The sequence below is a fragment of the Neovison vison genome, chromosome 3, assembly GCF_020171115.1.
Source record: "Neovison vison isolate M4711 chromosome 3, ASM_NN_V1, whole genome shotgun sequence".
Classification (NCBI taxonomy): domain Eukaryota; kingdom Metazoa; phylum Chordata; class Mammalia; order Carnivora; family Mustelidae; genus Neogale; species Neogale vison.
The window spans coordinates 101,335,318-101,355,153 of record NC_058093.1 but is presented as its reverse complement, the minus strand read 5'-3'; positions in this window follow the sequence as shown (position 1 = coordinate 101,355,153).

Below are 19,836 nucleotides of genomic sequence, written 5' to 3'. Positions count from 1 at the left end.
ATGGATCTGCCTTGTGATATTTGAGTTGATACACGGCAATACCCTTCTGTTCTTATTTATTATTGCCAAACAACACAAACACTTTCCTTTTAACTGTGTCATTTTTGCCAAAAGTGGAAATAAAATACAAACATCAAACTGGGGATAAAACCTTAGGGACTGACAAGAGTTTTTACATTCTTTAAGACAGATGCAGTTGTCTGGTATCTATTCATATTTGGGGATTGTTATGGAAAACAAATATTTAAACAAATATTTCAAAACAGGAAGGCACGCCTCAGTTTGCTCCTTTGGACTCTTTCCTTCTTTTGGGTTTACAAATATGTTAGTTATTGACTTTGCAAGTTCAACTTGCCCTGTATACCAAGTGCCACCAGGGGAATTATTAGCTGCTCAGTGAAGCCTTGCAGCTCAGTATCTTGTGTCATCCTGAGAATGTTCAATTGTAACTTAAAAATAAACGTGATATAACCTTTTTGGAGAACAGTGTGTCAAAAATAGGCAAAATACTTTCTTGAAAAATTGTGGCACTCAATATCTGCTTATTGCTGCAATCACAATCAGAATTTTCCCTGAAAATCCATTGCAGGCAATAAATGCACCTGGTGATGTCATGAATGAGCTCTCACAGCTTTACATGAAGCCCTGAGTGTTTCTCATGCTATGTCACCAAGGAGACATAAAGGGCAAATTACTGTATGTGTGTGTTCTGGTGTGTGTGTGTGTGTGTTTATCAGAGGATTATTTTGGGACATTCGATGCACTTCCATAAGCTAGCATTTCCCCATATAGGAAAGCTACATAGGACCAACTGGTAAAAGCTGTGGGAGTTAAATAACCATTAAATAATTATTACATAACTAATATAATGCCACTGAAAAAGCCTTTCTTTGCCTTCCTACTTTCTTGATTTAAATTCCATTTCACTAGGTTTTAGAGGCTACCTGAGTAATCGCAGGAAAATTTGGTGATTTGGCCATGTATCTTATTCATCTTTCAGTCACATCTAGTTCACCAGATAATCAATAACTCAACTATGAGTACAATAAACCAATAAGATTGTTATAAAGACATAAGTATGATCTAGAGCTAGCAATAATTCTTTTACATTGTTCACTCTGGAATATTTGATTTAACTCAATCAACCAAGCACTAATGAGAAGAAAAAAGTAATTTTTTTCATAAAACACTTCTACTTGGGGTGCCTGGGTGTGTCAGTGGGTTAAAGCCTTTGCCTTTCGCTCAGGTCATGATCCCAGGGTCCTGGGATCAAGTCCTACGTGGGGGGGGGGTCTCTGCTCAGCAGGGAGCCTGCTTTCTCCTCTCTCTCTGCCTGCTTCTCTGCCTACTTGTGATCTCCGTCTCTCAAATAAATAAATAAAATCATAAAAAAAAACCCCACACTTCTCCTCATGTATGAATGCTCAGAAACCTGAAAGTAAGGAAAACTCTGTAAAGAAATTCAGTCAAACTCCGTCCTTCTCCAACAGCTGCCACTCAGCACAGGGGACTGTTGGATGGTTATATTGCCTCAAAATGTAGCACCTTACCCATCATGCCATTATGAATAAGGATATGAACATTTAATGTTTGCATATTTAACAAATCTGTTGATAAAATCACTAGAACCAACTAATAGGCTTAGCAATATTTCATAGAAAACAGAACTTAGTGCAGTTGGTCACCTAGTAAAGTGTTATTTTTTTCATTAATAATTAGGATGTGAGCAGAACTATCCACTCAAAGGTTGTCCAGCTTCTCAAAACTTGCTTCTAATTTCCACTAACTTCTCTGATGATGTGTATAGCTATATAACTCTATAGTCAAGTAACTGAGATAATGTGTTGAACTTGATCTTTATTAAGGCCACTTCAGCTGGGTAACTGGTATCTCCCCACATTAGGACCTAAGCTCTTTTTGAGGATTCTTTAATGTTCTGTTTGGCCAAAAGTGATCATTCGTCCAATCCATATGAGAAGGTTGCACATCTTGTCTTATTTGAGAATAAGCACCAGGAAGACTTACAGCAGATACCAACTGAATCCCAGTAGCACTAGTGTTGTGTTTTAATAATGTCACAAACAAGGTGTCTAGGTGGCTCAGTCAGGTAAGCATCTGACTCTTGATCTCAGCTCAGGTCTTGATCTCAGGGTTGTAAGTTCAAGCTGCACATTGGGCTCCATGCTGGGGATGAAAAAAATTTAAAAACTTATTATGTCACTTTATGTATATTACATTTTATTATATTATAATGTCATTAAAAAAATAATGTCACAAACAGTTCCACAAACCAGGGCTTGAGTGTAACACATACAAAATGCAGCCCTTGCAATGTACCTCCCTCTAACTCCCATTCCTATACATTCATTTGCCAGTTGTTTTTTCAATAAAGATAGCCCTCTCATTGATAAAGTCATAAAGGTAAAAATCTGATCTGTTTCCTCCATTTTCATTACTCTTAGAGCCAATCAATAAGGCCCACAATTTAAAAATATTTTTAATTTTAAAATATTTTTTAAAATATGTTCTAAAATATTTTCAAGTAAGTCCATCCTTCCTATCTGACATTCTAAAACACTCTTGTCCCAACCACTATCTTCATGTATTCCCACTGTAGAAATCACTTCCTTATCTGGTCCCTCTGCTGTGATTATTACATCCTTCTAGCTCATTTTGTAGACAGCAACTGAAATGATATACTTTTGATAGAAATCATTATCATATTGAAACTGCACTTGAAACCCTTTAATAGTTTTCTGCTTTACCTAAAAGACAGATATTTTAATGCTGCCTGGGAGGCATTTATACTATCATGCTTGGTCTACAGAAAATTCTCAAATATTTGTTCAATGAATGAAAATATTTTGTTAAATAACTTTATGAAAGAAAGAAAAGTGAAGTTATTTGGCAAAAGGAACTAAATCCATGCCAAGCAAAACATAGCTCGGTGTTAATTTAAACCCAACACATATAGCAAATTTAAAAACAAACCCAAGTAAGCCCTGACAGTTAAATCATTTGGATTGAATATATGAATTTATTTTCTTCCTTAGATGATACTGAATGTAAAGACACATCATAAACAAGAAAGGAAAAAAATAGGTGTAAGAAACAATACAGGAAAAGGATATAACTATAGAAATTTGGAAGTCAAAAAATAATGGATGAGTAGTTACTGACTTGGATGTCCTAAAACAATGATATATAAGCCTACAAAGGGAGAAAGCACAAGAAGGAACTTATTTTTGTCACAAATTCTCAGAAATTAGAAATATTTTGTGTGTAAAAGCAGGTTCAGAGTAAGGCTAAAATCAGAAGGGCTAATGAACATTGGATGTAAAAAGTATTTCTATAATATAAGATTCTTTTCCCCCATGTTACAGGATGTGGGAATGGCCCAGATACAAGATGGGCAAAGAATGATGTTTAACTCCTGGACAGGAGAACATGAAAAGTTTCAGAAAAAAAAAAAAAAAGGCAAAGCTGAATAATTTTTTTTCTATTAGCAAATGAGTAATAGGGAGTAAGTGAAAATCTATACCCTTGATAGCAAGGCTTCCAAATCCTTATTTCCCATCTGCTTCCAGAAAGCCAGCACTCGGTATACCTTTCCTGTTCCCAATCTGCCAATCCCAGAACATCAACGTAAAATTATGTAAACCAGAAGGAAAGAACAAATAGATACTGTTTTTATTGTATTGCTATTATAATTATTATTAATGTTAGGTTTTTTATATCCTAATCTTTATTACACAAGAGGTAGCATTCTATATACACTCTTTTGCAATTTTTTTCCCACTGTGTTATTTCATAGAGGTCTTCATTCAGTATTATAAATGTATAGTATTCTGTGATATGTACTGTGCATTTATTCAACCACCGCCTTAGGCATGGGCATTTAGTTTTTTTTCCCCAGTAATTTAAGTGATACTTCCGTGAAAGTCTTTATGGAAATGTATTTTTTCATTATTAGTGAATAATGTGTGAATTCCTAGGAGTAGAGTCAAGGGATCAAAAGGTAAAAACCTATCTAGTTTTGGTTAAGTGTTGTCAGATATAATTCCACAGGGGACATATGGGTTAGTGATCCTTTCACCACAGCTTCTTATATAGAGTAAGTTGTGAAACATTTTACTTAATCTATATGTCTATATTAAGCTAAACATGAGTTCATACTATTTTCTCTAAATCTAACCCACGTACCACATGGATCATTCTAATCTTCATCCTTTGCTTATCTGAAACCTCCTACTCACCAGAGAGAAACCTGGCTCCCACCATCCACCATGAATTTATTTAATATTACATTCTTTTATACATATATACATTTCTGGTTTTAGAATCACTAACCCATATTTCTGTGCAAATAACTATATCAGCTAACATACAGCACTTATGTTCAGCTCCTTTTGCTTTTGATCGGAGAGATTCTGCCAATTTCCAAAGATACTTAGGTCTGCACATTTCCCCCTAGCTCCTTCAGTGAGTTATTTCATACATGCATAATCAAATGAGGTTCTTTCATCTCATTCTGCATTGTATCCTGAAGTATCTTAGGATAAGTTTCTAAATACTTTTTTAATTTGAATACATTAAAGTTCACTCCTCATGTAAATTCATAGGTTTTGACCAAGTGTATTATGTCATGTATCTACCATCACAGTATCATAAAAAAAGAAATTAGTTTCATTCTCTTAAAAATCTCATTTGCTTGACCTATTCAAGCCCTCCCTCCTCTGAACCTCTGGCTTTTAATACCATCGTCTAGAAAGACAAATTGGTCTCTGCTAGTTTTTTTAATTATGAAGAGAGATGCTTTAAGCATTCATATATATGCTTTTGTGTACATTAGTCTTATACTTAGTTGGGGAAAAATCTAGAAAGCAAGATTGTTAGATAATGTGATAAAATTATGTCAAGCTGTGTAAGAACTGCCAAACTATCTCCAAAATGACTGTACCCTTTTATGTTTACACCAGCAATGAACATGTTCCTTTTGCTCCATATCCTTACCAGCAATTGTATTGTCAGTTGTTTTTGGGTGTTAGTCATTCTAGAGAAATGGGTACAAAACAGAAAATAGAGCAACATGGAAGAAAGAGAAATAGATCAAAAAAAAAAAAAAAACATTTTAAAACTGAATTAATATCCCCAGAGAAAATAAGAGAGGTTGAGACCATAGAAACAGCATGCCATAAAAAGGACATTCTAAAACAAGGACAAATTCTTGAAAGTTAAAACGTGATGGCAAAAATATAAAATTTACACAGAACAGTTATCAATGAGTATACTTATGAAAAAATAAGCGAGGAGGGAGTGAAAATATAACAAAGAAATAAAAAATAAGGAAATTAAGTAATCAAGTCAAGATGTCCACCATCTTGGACAGAGAAGAAATGAACAAAGTAAAGAAAAGGAAATATTTTTCTCAGAAATTACAAATTTAAAAAAGCCTAAATTTGAAAAAGATTAATTTTCCAGAAGGAATAGGGCAAATATACTAAACAAAAGAGACTCACATTGTTGTGAAATTTCAGAGTACCAGGGTTAAAGAGGAAGTGGAAAATATTAAATTCTTAAAGAAAGGAAGAAAATGAAGCTATAAAAACCTAAGAATCAAAACAAATGACATTGTATCCCCTAAGGCAGTACCAGAATATACCACAGTTCTGAGGTAAATACTATTTTAAAGCTAGAATACAATGGCTAGTTAAACTATGTTTATTCTGCACCACTGAACCACATTATCACTTCAGACTTGTTAGTTACCTCAGGTCTAGTACTGTCAATTTCCCTTTCTACAGTTACAGGATGGATCAAGTTGTTCTTGCTTTTTTTGTTTTGTTTTGTTTTTGTTTTTGTTTTGTTTTACTATAGACTGCATTATGTGCATGGAGTTCTTTATTTCTATTTCTGTTTCTATGTCCACTGATTTCTATTTCTAACTGTGTCCAAAATTCTGTTGCACAAACTGGTTGACTTCTATACAGTGCCCTACTTAACATATATTTAATGGATTAATAAATATCTTAATAAATAAAGAGCCATACTTCTTTTGTGAGTTTCCCTTCCATTGGAATCAGATGTTTGAATCTCTCCTTTTAGGGAAACCATCCTACTTTCTAAGAAAGGGAAATAAAAATACGTTGTTGCCTCAGCATTCTATCATTGCTATTTTAAAGATGTTGCCTTTATGTGTACTTCGTGATGATTACTACATACAGCTGCACTACCAAGGGTCTGTTTGATCACAGGGCTGAGCTTTACGTACCTGGAGAAGGCTTTGTTCTCTAACTGATTCACACCCATCACAGGAAGCTTATTCATTTCTTCTGACTACTTTGCATTTCCTGTTCTGTGCTTGGATCAGACTCCAGATGCTAAAATCAATCAGCAAAACAGTTATTCTCAGAAATATAATGAATATTGCTATCCTATTTTTTAATACTTTTATATTTTTAATTTTTATTTATTTTTATTTTTTTATAAACATATAATGTATTATTAGACCCAGGGGTACAGGTCTGTGAATCGCCAGGTTTGCTATCCTATTTTTAAAAGAATACATCTGAGCATGTACTAATGCGACAAAGCATTCTTACGAATGACTAAAGCAGTGGTTCTGTGAGGAGAGGTTTAGAGAGAATTTTTGTAAGAAGTCGTCACAGAGCAAGAGAGTCCTTTTCTATTTGCTTTCATGAAAAGTGAGGTAAAATGTAGGTGACAATATATCATTTCCCAACTGAAAGCCAAAGTCATGAAGAGTTGAGAGTTAAGAAGGTGGATGGTACTGCAGGTAGAAATGGAATTCTTTTACTTTCTTTTATTTGGAAATGCACATTGTTTCCCTTTGTGTAGTAGTATAATACCTAAGGAGATGACCAAGTCACTTTCTTTCCAGCCTTACTTTGGTGCTCTGAGCAAACAACCAGTACACACCTCTCCATGTGTGTCTGGGAATTTCTCTGGGCTTGGTAGTCATTTTCCAGTCAGGGGTGGCCCCTTCACACAAAACTCCTGCCTTAAATTCTTTCATTTTAGTTTCTCTCTTGGATCATAACCCTTCTAGGCACCAGGAAGGTTAGAGATTGTTAACTTCTACTTTTGATTTCTTTTTTTCTAGTAGGGAGAAAAAAGTAGTAACAATGTTTTTTGACAAGGCCTTCATTGAAAGGTTTTCTAAAGCAAAAATATACTTCTTAAAAATTTTGAAAATATAAAAGGTTGTCACCATTTAGAAAAAAACACCAGTAATTTCTTTAAGATATAAACTTTAGTGCCCAAAGAGATAAATTTAAAATGGCACCAAGAATTTATTCCACCCCCAGAGGAAGAGAAACAATGTTTTGTGTTAAAACAGAAATAATTCTGGTATAATCCCACCAACATCTCTAAATCTAGAGGGAAAAAGAAATCATGCGAAGTCCATAGATCTTTTATGGGTTTAACTGTGTTCTCTCAAAATGCATATATTGAAGCCCTAACCTCTGATAGTATTGTGTTTGGAGATGAACCCTTTAAAGAGGTAACTAAGGTTGAATGAGGTCTGCTCCCCATCAATATACCTCACTCTATAGCAACCCAGTTTTTATAAATTCTATGAATTTTAGACATTCTATGAAATACATATGTCATTATCTATGTCTTAAAGTCTCTTGGTGAGTCAAAATCACAACCTTTATAAGTTATGAGGTCCCCAAATCCTCTTAGCTACAATAAGCATTTGATCAGTGCTTATTGAGCATCTACTATCTGAAAGTTCTAGGCAATAAGATACATTTGTAATGAGAAGTAAACAGACCCAAATTCCTATTTATGGAGTTACATTCTAGCAAAATGTGCCTCAATATAAATTCATTTTCTTCTCTCTAATTCACAGTAGAACTCAATCTAATGGGGGCACCTAGGTGGCTCAGTCAGTTGTGTTCAACACTTGATTTGGCTCAGGTCATGATCTCAGGGTCATGGAATAGAGCCCCATGTTGGACTCCACACTGAATGTGGAGTCTGCTTAAGATTCTCTCTCTCCTTCGTCCTCTGTCCCTTCTCCACCCCATCCCTGGTCAAACACCCTCTCTCTTTCAAAAAAGGAAAGAAGAAAAAAAGAAAGAATAAGAAAGAAAGAAAGAAAGAAAGAAAGAAAGTAAGTCTAAACTAAATCTAATGGTAACAGTACTAATTTTTTAAAAATCTCCAATTAAAGTCATGTACAACAAGTTTCATAACTATAAGATTCTTAGGAAATAGTGTAGAATAACTGAAAATGTTTTATATTGGTATTTGAAAGTATCTTCAAAATAAAGATTATGTAAGAGGGTGAAAGTTTGTACTTATATATTAAGCATTCAGTATGGTTTATGTGCAGACTTATTGTAGTTTTTTTTTTATTCTTTTCTTTCAAATTCACAGCCCAGTAAAATGGCAATTCAAAAAATGTGTAATTTTAAGATATGTCAATCATTCTAAAGTAAGATTCTAGTTCAGAAAAAGGAGCTTTTTCCAATGTAGTCTGGGTCAAAATTCTGCCAGAATTTCTACTTGAAAAATTAGGATGTCATTCAGTCATCATATGTTTCCAAATATCTGGATAGTTGATACTACATAGACAAAGCTTATGGGTGAGAAACTGAACTTTTATTTTTATGTATATTTAACGAGGCTCTATATCAAAGTAATGCCATCACAGACCTCTCAGCTCAGATTAGTTCCATCAAGTTTAAAAAAAAAAAAAAAAGAAAGGAAGAATAAGAAAGAAAGAAAGAAAGAAAGAAAAGGAAAAGGAAAAACAAACCTTCATAGTAAGAAATTTCTGGCTATGGTCTGTTCTGATGAAACTTCATGGATTCTCACAGCACAATTATTTTTTGAACCCTTCATCATTTTCCCTTCAACCTCCAAGTTAAAAAAAAAAAATGATGAACTCATCATATCTATCATGTCATCTTAGACTAAAGTAATTTTACTTTCCCCAGAACACTGTACCACAGTGAATTGATTGCTTTTAAAGTGATGTTCATATGCAAATAAATTTATATTGAATTCAGAAAAATTCCAAAGAATTCACCATCAAACCTAAAAGTCAATTATGTATTACATATACCACATATAGTTATATCTGGTCTATATAATCTTGTGTGCAATACATTTTATATGAGAAATTTGGAGGAGGAAGAGGAATATGGACAGGTAAGCATGAAGAATTTGGAAGTGGGTACTGTTCTAGACATACTTCGACTTGGGGGATTTTACCAAAACTAACTCACTTGTTAATAGTTTTGTATGATATCATGCATGATTTTACCTAAATTCTTCCATGAAGCTAAAATTGAAGTAACAAAAGTTTTTTTGAATAGAACTTAAGAGTTCTGCCACAAATATTCTCTCTCTCAGAATACTTATATTATTTTACTTCATGTACATTTATTTATACAGAATTGTCATCCAATATAGTATTTGAGCCTCTGAGATATATTTATACTTACACACCCTCTAAATGAAGTCGTCTGAGACGAGATGAATTGGCCACAAAGCAACTAGAAGAAGCCCTCAGTTTAAGGCAAATCTATTAGGCTTAAAAACATACAAAAGTAGAGGTGAGCCCTTAGGTCACTAAGCATGTCATCATTTATTCCCTGAGGAAATTGAAAGTTGACCAAAGACATCTTACAATTTTGAAAATGCCTGTCTATGATCTATATCCATTCGGCCGCTACTCCTCACTATTGCCACACTGATTAATATGGGCTTGGAAAAGTTCAATGCATACCCATTAACACTTTGATGAAAAGGTTTTTCCTTTCTTCTCCTTCTTCTATTCTCTTGACATTACAGTAATAAATTACTGTGTCTTGGAAGAGCTCTTGAATTTAATCTTCTATGAAAAAGTTTTAATTAATTTTTTTACCTTGCAATTACTTCTGTTTGTATGCCCTTGGGAGAGCTTAATAAATATTTCTGAATTATTCTTGATTTAAATTGATATTAGAGTAATATTTAGGGGGTTATATTTATCCTTTACTTTTTTTTCACTTTGAGTCCGTATTATAAAGAGAAAGTGGAACTTTTAGTTTCCTTTAATTGACTAATTATTTTTGGAAATTTCCTTGTGATCACATCCATGATCATTTTTATTAATTTATTTTTCTAGCCCATCTATTAGTATCTTGCTTACCAAATACAATTAAATAGAAAAAATAATAAAGGGTATTGCATTTCTTTTATTTTCATATGGAGCTTCCAAAATCAGTGACTCAACCAAGTCAAAATAAGCATTTATTTTTATTATTTTTTCCATTTTATTTTATTTTCAGTGTTCCAAAATTCATTGTTTATGTACCACACCCAGTATTTAAAAAGAATTTGGCTAATAAGGTTGTGACATGTGACATAAATAAAATTTCCAGACTTCTTTTTATTTTAATCTTTTTACTGATAAATGCAGAGGATCAAGTATGATAATTTTGAGGACTTCTTTCACATTTAAAATGATGTTATTCTAAATCATAGTCAGTATAACTAAGTAGATGCTCATATTTTATTCTCTATTTTGGCTGGGTGTTCTTTAAAATATTCATAATGATGAAGTACACCTTTTAAAAATTACCTATATGTGAAATTGACTTTTGCTATCTTGGAGACAAAACTTAAACCTATATAACCTAGAGTTGAAAGAATGGAAATAACAAATTCTCCAATTAGGTCATAGTCAGAAAGTATTGATCATGTCCCATCTTTGCAGGCTATCAGTTTGAAACTCATGGCTTCAGCTGTACATTGATTGGGTTATTCCAACATTTCATCAGGCCATCATCAGCTTCCTGGCGTGCTATAGGTGACAGAACATCTTTGCTGTAGAGTGACTTCATTGATTATGTAGGATCCAGTGCCAATGGATCAAAAACCCATGAGCTCCTGAACAGTGAGTATTCCTGGCTTAGATCTTGTGAACAGGTAAAGCAAATGCATACCAAGAATATATTTTTAGTTCATTCTAGATAAATTGCTATGTCTTCTATGGCGGAAGGGCTTCACACAGTCAACTTGACACCAGAGACCTGATTCATCTGTTTGAAGAATGGTGCCTGTGATGGTGCCATCAGGGTTAATTTCTCTTTCTTATAGTTAGAACAACAGAATGAGTTAATCTGGCTTTGGGGAGAGGGATGCCTTGCTTTGGAGCTTGTACCTAATCTCCATCTCAACCAACATATCTACTTGTTAATGGCTCAATTGTTTCACCACTGGTATGGCCAGCTGTCTTCTCTGGACTAGTAGATTTATTTTGTTACTTGATTTTTTCAAACTTGGGACTCTGGTACATCTTTGGAGAGCATTAACATGTGATACGATACTCTTTATACCTTATGCCCATTCTCACAAGTCCATCCATGTGTCTCTTTTACAGATGTTCTTCTCCCCATCTTCCATTATAGCTCCTCCTTGAACAACCAGTCTGTGAATCCATCTAAATTCTAACCTCAAGACCCATCTCTTTACAGAAAATGTAGATGACCAGATGAGCCACCAGGAATTCTGCACTTTTTACCCCTCGTTTTTGTCTTTTCTGGATACATATATAGTACAACTGCTATCTTTTTTTAGCTTGCATGAAATTCTGGTTTCTTCACCCATATGCTAGCTATCTTGAAATTTTTAATTTTTTGCCAATGAACCCAAAGTGATCTCCTGTGCAGCTCATTGCATGATCCGAGGGAAACGATGCACTGCAAAAGTGGTAGATATCATGGGGATCTAGGCTACTTCCTCTGAAGAATTTTTGAATCCAATAGTCCAATTCAGTAATGGGTATATTACTTACATCTTATGGATGATTGGTGCTGGGCCTACCCAGTCTGTGTTGCAGTGGGTCTAACAAAAACCAGCTCATGGCAGTTCTGTTTACACAGTAAGTTCGTGTCCCATTATCAGGTAATCTGTCTTTACCAGTGCAAATCAGCATACTAAGAACAATTTTTTAAAAAAGTGTATAATTCTCTGCTTTCCATGGAATAGACTTGTTTATGGTCCTTGGCATAAACTCTCCATGGATTCTTTTCCCAACACATGTCTCTAATACCATGGAGTCCACTGCCCAAATGGAAACACCTCTTGCATCTCAATGTGGACTTGTTTCAAATCCCCTACTTGCTTTGGACCCTACTCAAAGCTAGAAACTTATATGACACCAAATATTCCTAGGTGTGAAACATGCTGTCCCCAAAACCCATAAAGACCTACAGTGTGCTGTGCTTTTGTCTAGGTAGTACGAGATACAAGATGGAATCATTTGTCTTTAGCTTAGAAAGGAAAACCATGTACTGTTAACTGTATCCTTAATTCTAGGTCAGATTCCTGGCTTTGTATTTGATTTTTTCCTTTTTACAACAATAAGCAACTCTGCCCATCTTTATCTTAGCCTCTGTCCTTTCAGGAGCCTATCTTTCCAATTGCTGTACTGTAGCCTAGTTATGTAAACGCATCTCCTACCATCAGATCAGCTATGGACTTCAGAAGACATCTAACACAAGGCTTCTCAGTGATGCTGGAGTCTCTCCTACCCAAACATTTTTTTATTATTTTGGTGAATGGACTGCCCACCAAGAGCATTCTTCTGGATTTATCAATCTTGCATAATATATCCACTCTAGCATAACCAATTCTCTGAAACTTCTGATCCCCTTTTCCACTATCTGTTACAATGGTTCAGGTATTTCTATTTCACATAACTGTGTCCCATTGGTTTCCACTTACTAGTGCTATCTCCAAAGGTCCTTGGAAGAGTGTAAAATCCTATAAACCAGAAAAGGGATCTAAATAAACAAACTCACTGTTATCCAACTTCATGTTATTCCCCTCAATCTAGAAGTCTCAGAATCCATTCTCATAAATATACTCCCAATTTTGCCTGTATATGTTGGCTAGTTCTTAGTCACTCAGTATAGTCTTTTTTCTCCTTTTAAGGCAAAGAATTTATATGGATCCATTACGTTGCTTTAATTGTGTAGTGGCCAAAAGGTAGTTGAGGCATATGAAGAAAAATCTATAATTACTTTCAAGTCTGGGGATAGCACACGGTTCATCACTGATGGCCATGGGAACTCAACATTTTTTTTTTTTTTAAGATTTTATTTATTTATTTGACAGAGAGAGATCACAAGTAGGCAGAGAGGCAGGCAGAGAGAGAGAGAGAGAGGAAAGCAGGCTCTCCGCTCAGCAGAGAGCCCGATGCGGGACTCAATCCCAGGATCCCGGGATCATGACCTGAGCCGAAGGCAGCGGCTTAACCCACTGAGCCACCCAGGCGCCCGGGAACTCAACATTTTTAAGTGCATCATCCCAGTGTGAATGACCCTAAATTCACATTTTAGGTTTCCTTTTCTTCCCAACAAAAGGGTCTTTTCTTTGGGGGAGCAGACCTACTGGGACTCAACCTTTTCTAGAGTTTCACTACAATTTTGTTTATGGCCTGGGACTTGCTCTGAGGTTTTCCTAACGTTCTGCTACAGGAGGTGATAGTTTCCTTACACACTGCCAAGAAACATTTTTGGTTTTCACATATAACATTTAATAATTCACTTATCAGGGCGCCTGGGTGGCTCAGTGGGTTGGGCCGCTGCCTTCAGCTCAGGTCATGATCCCAGGGTCCTGGGATCGAGTCCCGCATCGGGCTCTCTGCTCAGCAGGGAGCCTGCTTCCTCCTCTATCTCTCTGCCTGCCTCTCTGCCTGCTTGTGATCTCTATGTCAAATAAAATAAATAAAATCTTTAAAAAAAATTCACTTATCACCCTTAGCCCCTTATTAATTTCACCTAAAGCATGAATTGCTCCCATCAACATCCATCCAATTACATTGCCTTATAATTACTATTTTTTTTCCCTGTTAATCATAAATGTCGAGAGCATCAAACCCCAGTGAATTTACCTTTTGGTGGTATACACCCAGGACTGGAGAAGACCTATGAACACTATGAGACGTACTTCTATTTTGACAATTTGGGGGACTGGTGTAGCTATGCTGGTCTATATCACTTCTAGGTTTTACTTCAATGAAAACCTGAAAATCTCTGGATATGAAAATTTTAATATACAGATATCTATGCTGAGTCTAGTTATACTATTAGCTTAATGATTCCTGCTGTCACTTAATTAAATGGTATTTAAAATAGAAGGGGGGGTACAAGAAACAAGAGACTAAGTAAGCCATTTTATTGTTTGTACTATCCTAGAAAGTACTGTAAAACATTTTCCAATGATTAAACTAAAGTTAAATTGTGATTGGGGGATATTTATCATTTAAAATTATCCTTATTCCTGGGTAATTAGGCATTCTTGTGTCCCATATTTTGGTGCATGCAATGATGCTATAAATTTATTCTTTGTATAAAAAATAATGGTAACTTTTTGAATAATTTATTTTTTTTAAATCAAAAACTTAACAGATGAAAAACAAGTCGATAAAAATAACCAAAAACAAATAAAGGAAAACACATCTTCTTATTGGTCAGCTATTGCTGCATAATAAGTATTCCCAAACTCAGTGGCATACAGCAATATAGACTTACTATCATGCTGACAGACCTCAGGTCAACTGGGATATAGCTGCCTCAGAATGTCTCAGAATGTCTGTGAAGTGAGGGGAATGGCTTGGTCTCACATGTCTTATTCTAAGACTAGTAGATTTCTAGGGAAGAAGGTAGGGAATGGGAAACAAGATACACAGAATATAACCTTATTGATAATCTGGGATATAAATTAGATAAACAATTACCTTATCTCTTTTGTTTTCCAATTATTTATTTTCAGAAAAACAGTATTCATTATTTTTTCACCACACCCAGTGCTCCATGCAAGCTGTGCCCTCTATAATACCCACCACCTGGTACCCCAACCTCCCACCCCCCCGCCACTTCAAACCCCTCAGGCTGTTTTTCAGAGTCCATAGTCTCTCATGGTTCACTTCCCCTTCCAATTTACCCAAATTCCCTACTCCTCTATAACGGCCCTTGTCCCTCATGCTATTTGTTATGCTCCACAAATAAGTGAAACCATATGATAATTGACTCTCTCTGCTTGACTGATTTTACTCAGCGTAATCTCTTCCAGTCCCATCCATGTTGCTACAAAAGTTGGGTATTCATCCTTTCTGATGGAGGCATAATACTCCATAGTGTATATGGACCACATCTTCCTTATCCATTCATCCATTGAAGGGCATCTTGGTTCTTTCCATAGTTTGGCGACTGTGGCCATTGCTGCTATAAACATTGGGGTACAGATGGCACTTCTTTTCACGACATCTGTATCTTTGGGGTAAATACCCAGGAGTGCATTTGCAGGGTCGTAGGGAAGCTCTATTTTTAATTTCTTGAGAAATCTCCACACTGTTCTCCAAAGAGGCTGCACCAACTTGCATTCCCACCAACAGTGTAAGAGGGTTCCCCTTTCTCCACATCCTCTCCAACACATGTTGTTTCCTGTTTTGTTAATTTTGGCCATTCTAACTGGTGTAAGGTGATATCTCAATGTGGTTTTAATTTGAATCTCCCTGAGGGCTAATGATGATGAGCATTTTTTCATGTGTCTGATAGCCATTTGTATGTCTTGATTGGATAAGTGTCTGTTCATATCTTCTGCCCATTTTTTGATGTGTTTGTCTGTTTCGTGTGGGTTGAGTTTGAGGAGTTCATTATAGATCCTGGATATCAACCTTTTGTCTGTACTGTCATTTGCAAATATCTTCTCCCATTCCGTGGGTTGCCTCTTTGTTTTGTTGACTGTTTCCTTTGCTGTGCAGAAGCTTTTGATTTTGATGAAGTCCCAGAAGTTTATTTTCGCTTTTGTTTCCTTTGCCTTTGGAGATGTATCTTGAAAGAAGTTGCTGTGGCTGATATCAAAGAGATTACTGCCTATGTTCTCCTCTAAGATTCTGATGGATTCCTGTCTCACATTGAGTCTTTTATCCATTTTGAGTTGATCTTTGTGTATGGTGTAAGAGAATGTTCGAGTTTCATTCTTCTACATATAGCTGTCCAGTTTTCCCAGCATCATTTATTGAAGAGACTGTCTTTTTTCCACTGTATATTTTTTCCTGTTTTGTCGAAGATTAATTGACCATAGAGTTGAGGGTCCATATCAGGGCTCTCTACTCTGTTCCACTGGTCTATGTGTCTGTTTTTATGCCAGTACCATGCTGTCTTGGTGATCACAGCTTTGTAATAAAGTTTGAAATCAGGTAAGGTGATGCCGCCCGCTTTATTTTTGTTTTTCAACATTACCTTAGCGATTCGGGGTCTCTTCTGATTCCATACAAATTTTAGGATTATTTGCTCCAGCTCTTTGAAGAATGCTGGTGGAATTTTGATCGGAATGGCATTAAAAGTATAGATTGCTCTAGGCAGTACAGACATTTTAACAATGTTTATTCTTCTGATCCAAGAGCATGGAATGGTCTTCCATCTTTTTGTGTCTTCTTCAATTTCTTTCATGAGTGTTCTATAGTTCCTCAAGTACAGATCCTTTACCTTTTTAGTTAGGTTTAATCCAAGGTATCTTATGGTTCTTGGTGCTATAGTAAATGGAATCGATCCTCTAATTTCCCTTTCTGTATTTTCATTGTTAGTGTATAAGAAAGCCACTGATTTCTGCACATTGACTTTGTATCCTGCCACGTTGCTGAATTACTGTATGAGTTCTAGTAGTTTGGGGGTGGAGTCTTTTGGGTTTTCCATATAAAGAATCATGTCATCTGCGAAGAGAGAGAGTTTGACTTCTTCATTACCAATTTGGATACCTTTTATTTCTCTCTGTTGTCTGATTGCTGTTGCTAGGACTTCTAATACTATGTTGAACAAGAGTGGTGAAAGTGGGCATCCTTGTCTTGTTCCTGATCTCAACGGGAAGGCTGCAAGCTTTTTCCCATTGAGGATGATATTTGCTGTGGGTCTTTCATAGATAGATTTGATGAGGTTCAGGAATGTTCCCTCTATCCCTGTACTTTGAAGCGTTTTAATCAGGAACGGATGTTGGATTTTGTCAAATGCTTTTTCTGCATCAATTGAGAGGACCATGTGGTTCTTCTCTCTTCTCATATTAATTTGTTGTATCACATTGATTGATTTGCGAATGTTGAACCATCCTTGTAGCTCAGGGATGAATCCCACCTGATCATGGTGGATAATCTTTTTAATGTGCTGTTGGATCCTGTTGGCTAGGATCTTGTTGAGAATATTAGCATCCATATTCATCAGTGATATTGGTCTGAAATTCTCCTTTTTGTTAGGGTCCTTGCCTGGTTTGGGGATCAGGGTAATGCTGGTTTCATAGAAAGAGTCTGGAAGTTTTCCCTCTGCTTCAATTTTTTGAAACAGCTTCAGGAGAATAGGTGTTATTTCTTCTTGGAAGGTTTGGTAGAATTCCCCAGGGAATCCGTCAGATCCTGGGCTCTTGTTTTTTGGGAGGTTTTTGATCGCTGATTCAATCTCGTTATTAGATATCGGTCTATTCAGGTTGTCGATTTCTTCCTGGTTCAATTTTGGTAGTTTATATTTTTCCAGGAATGCATCCATTTCATCTAGGTTGCTAAGCTTATTGGCATATAACTGTTCATAATAACTTCTGATGATTGTTTCTACTTCCTTGGCGTTAGTTGTGATCTCTCCCTTTTCATTCATAATTTTATGAATTTGGGATTTCTCTCTTTTCTTTCGGATTAGTGTAGCCAGTGGCTTATCGATCTTATTGATTCTTTCAAAAAACCAGCTTCTAGTTTCATTGATACGTTCTACTGTATCTCTGGTTTCTCCCTCATTGATCTCAGCTCTAATCTTGATGATTTCCCTTCTTATGTGTGGTTTGGTTTGATTTGTTGTTGATCCTCCAGTTCTTTAAGGTGTAGAGACAGCTGGTGTGTTCTGGATTTTTCAATTTTTTTGAGCAAGGCTTGGATGGCTATATATTTTCCCCTTAGGATCGCCTTTGCTGTATCCCATAGGTTTTGGACTGAAGTGTCTTCATTCTCATTGGTTTCCATGAATTGTTTCAGTTCTTCTTTGATCTCCTGGTTGATCCAAGCATTCTTAAGCAAGGTGGTCTTTAGCTTCCAGGTGTTTGAGTTCCTTTGGAACTTTTCCTTGTGATTGAGCTCCAATTTCAAAGCATTGTTTTCTGAGAATATGCAGGGAATAATCTCAGTCTTTTGGTATCTGTTGAGTCCTGATTTGTGACCCAGTATGTGGTCTATTCTGGAGAAGGTTCCATGTACACTTGAGAAGAATGAGTATTCTGCTGTTTTAGGGTGGAATGTTCTGTATATATCTATGAGGTCCATCTGGTCCAATGTGTCATTCAATGCTCTTGTTTCTTTATTGATTTTCTGCTTCGATGATCTGTCTAATTCTGAAAGAGGCATGTTATGATCTCCTACGATTAGTGTATTCATATCAATATGACTCTTTATCTTGATTAACAGTTTTAAGTAATTGGCTGCTCCCATATTGGGAGCATAGATATTTACAATTGTTAGATCATCTTGGTGGATAGTCCCTTTAAGGATTATGTAGTGTCCTTCTGTATCTCTGACTACAGTCTTTAGTTTGAAGTCTAATTTATCTGATATGAGAATCGCTACCCCAGCCTTCTTTTGAGTCCCATTGGCATGAAAGATGCTTCTCCACCCCTTCACTTTCAGTCTGCGTGTATCTTCAGGTTCAAAATGGGTCTCTTGGTGACAGCATATGGATGGGTCCTGTCGTTTTATCCAATCTGCAACCCTGTGCCGTTTTATGGGTGCATTTAGGCCATTTACATTGAGAATGATTATTGATAGATACGTTTTTATTGACATCGAGTTACCTTTGAAGTCTTTCTTTCTGTAGACTGTCTCTATATTTCTGTTCGATGCTATTCTTGGGATTTTTCCTCTTTTATAGAACCCCCCTTAATATTTCCTGCAGTATCGGCTTGGTGGTTGCATAGTCTTTTAAGCCTTGCCGGTCTTGGAAACTCTTTATCTCTCCATCCATTTTGAATGTCAGTCTTGCTGGATAAAGTATTCTTGGCTGCATGTTCTTCTCATTTAGTGCCCTGAATATATCTTGCCAGCCTCTTCTGGCTTGCCAGGTCTCTGTGGACAGGTCTGACGTTATTCTGATGGGCTTCCCTCTGTAAGTAAGGAGCCTCTTTACCCTGGCGGCTTTCAAGAGATTATACCTATAATTATAATTTCTCAATTTGACTATCAGGTGTCGTGATTTTTTTTGGAGTGTATAATCTTGGGTGGAGACCGTTCATCCTCTAGTACATGAACGCTGGTTTCATTCGTGAGATTCAGAAAATTTTCATGAAGGACTTGTTCCACGATATCTTCTAGATTTCTTTCTTTCTCCTCCCCTTCAGGAATTCCAATAATTCTGACGTTGGAACGCTTCATGGCATCATTTATTTCCCTGATTCTGCTTTCGTGGCATCTAAGCTGTTTGTTCCAGGCTTCCTCCTGATCCTTTCTCTCTATCTGTTTGTCTTCCAGATCACTAATTCTATCTTCTGTCTCAGTTACCCTAACTTTGAGAGAGTTTAGATTAGATTGGAACTCATTGAGAGCATTGTGGACCTCCTCCCTGGTAGCTAAGCTCCGCCCTAACATTGTGAACATCCTGTCTGGTCGCTTTCAGTTCGGCCCTAATCAATTCTGTTTGGTCATCCATGGCTTTCTCCAACCTAGCTATTGCCTGGATAATTGTTAGCCTGAATTCTCTTTCCGACATATTGTCTATGTTGATAGCCGTTAGCTCTGTTGCAGAAGGTCCATTCTCTGTATTTTTCTTCTGTTGGGCATTCCTC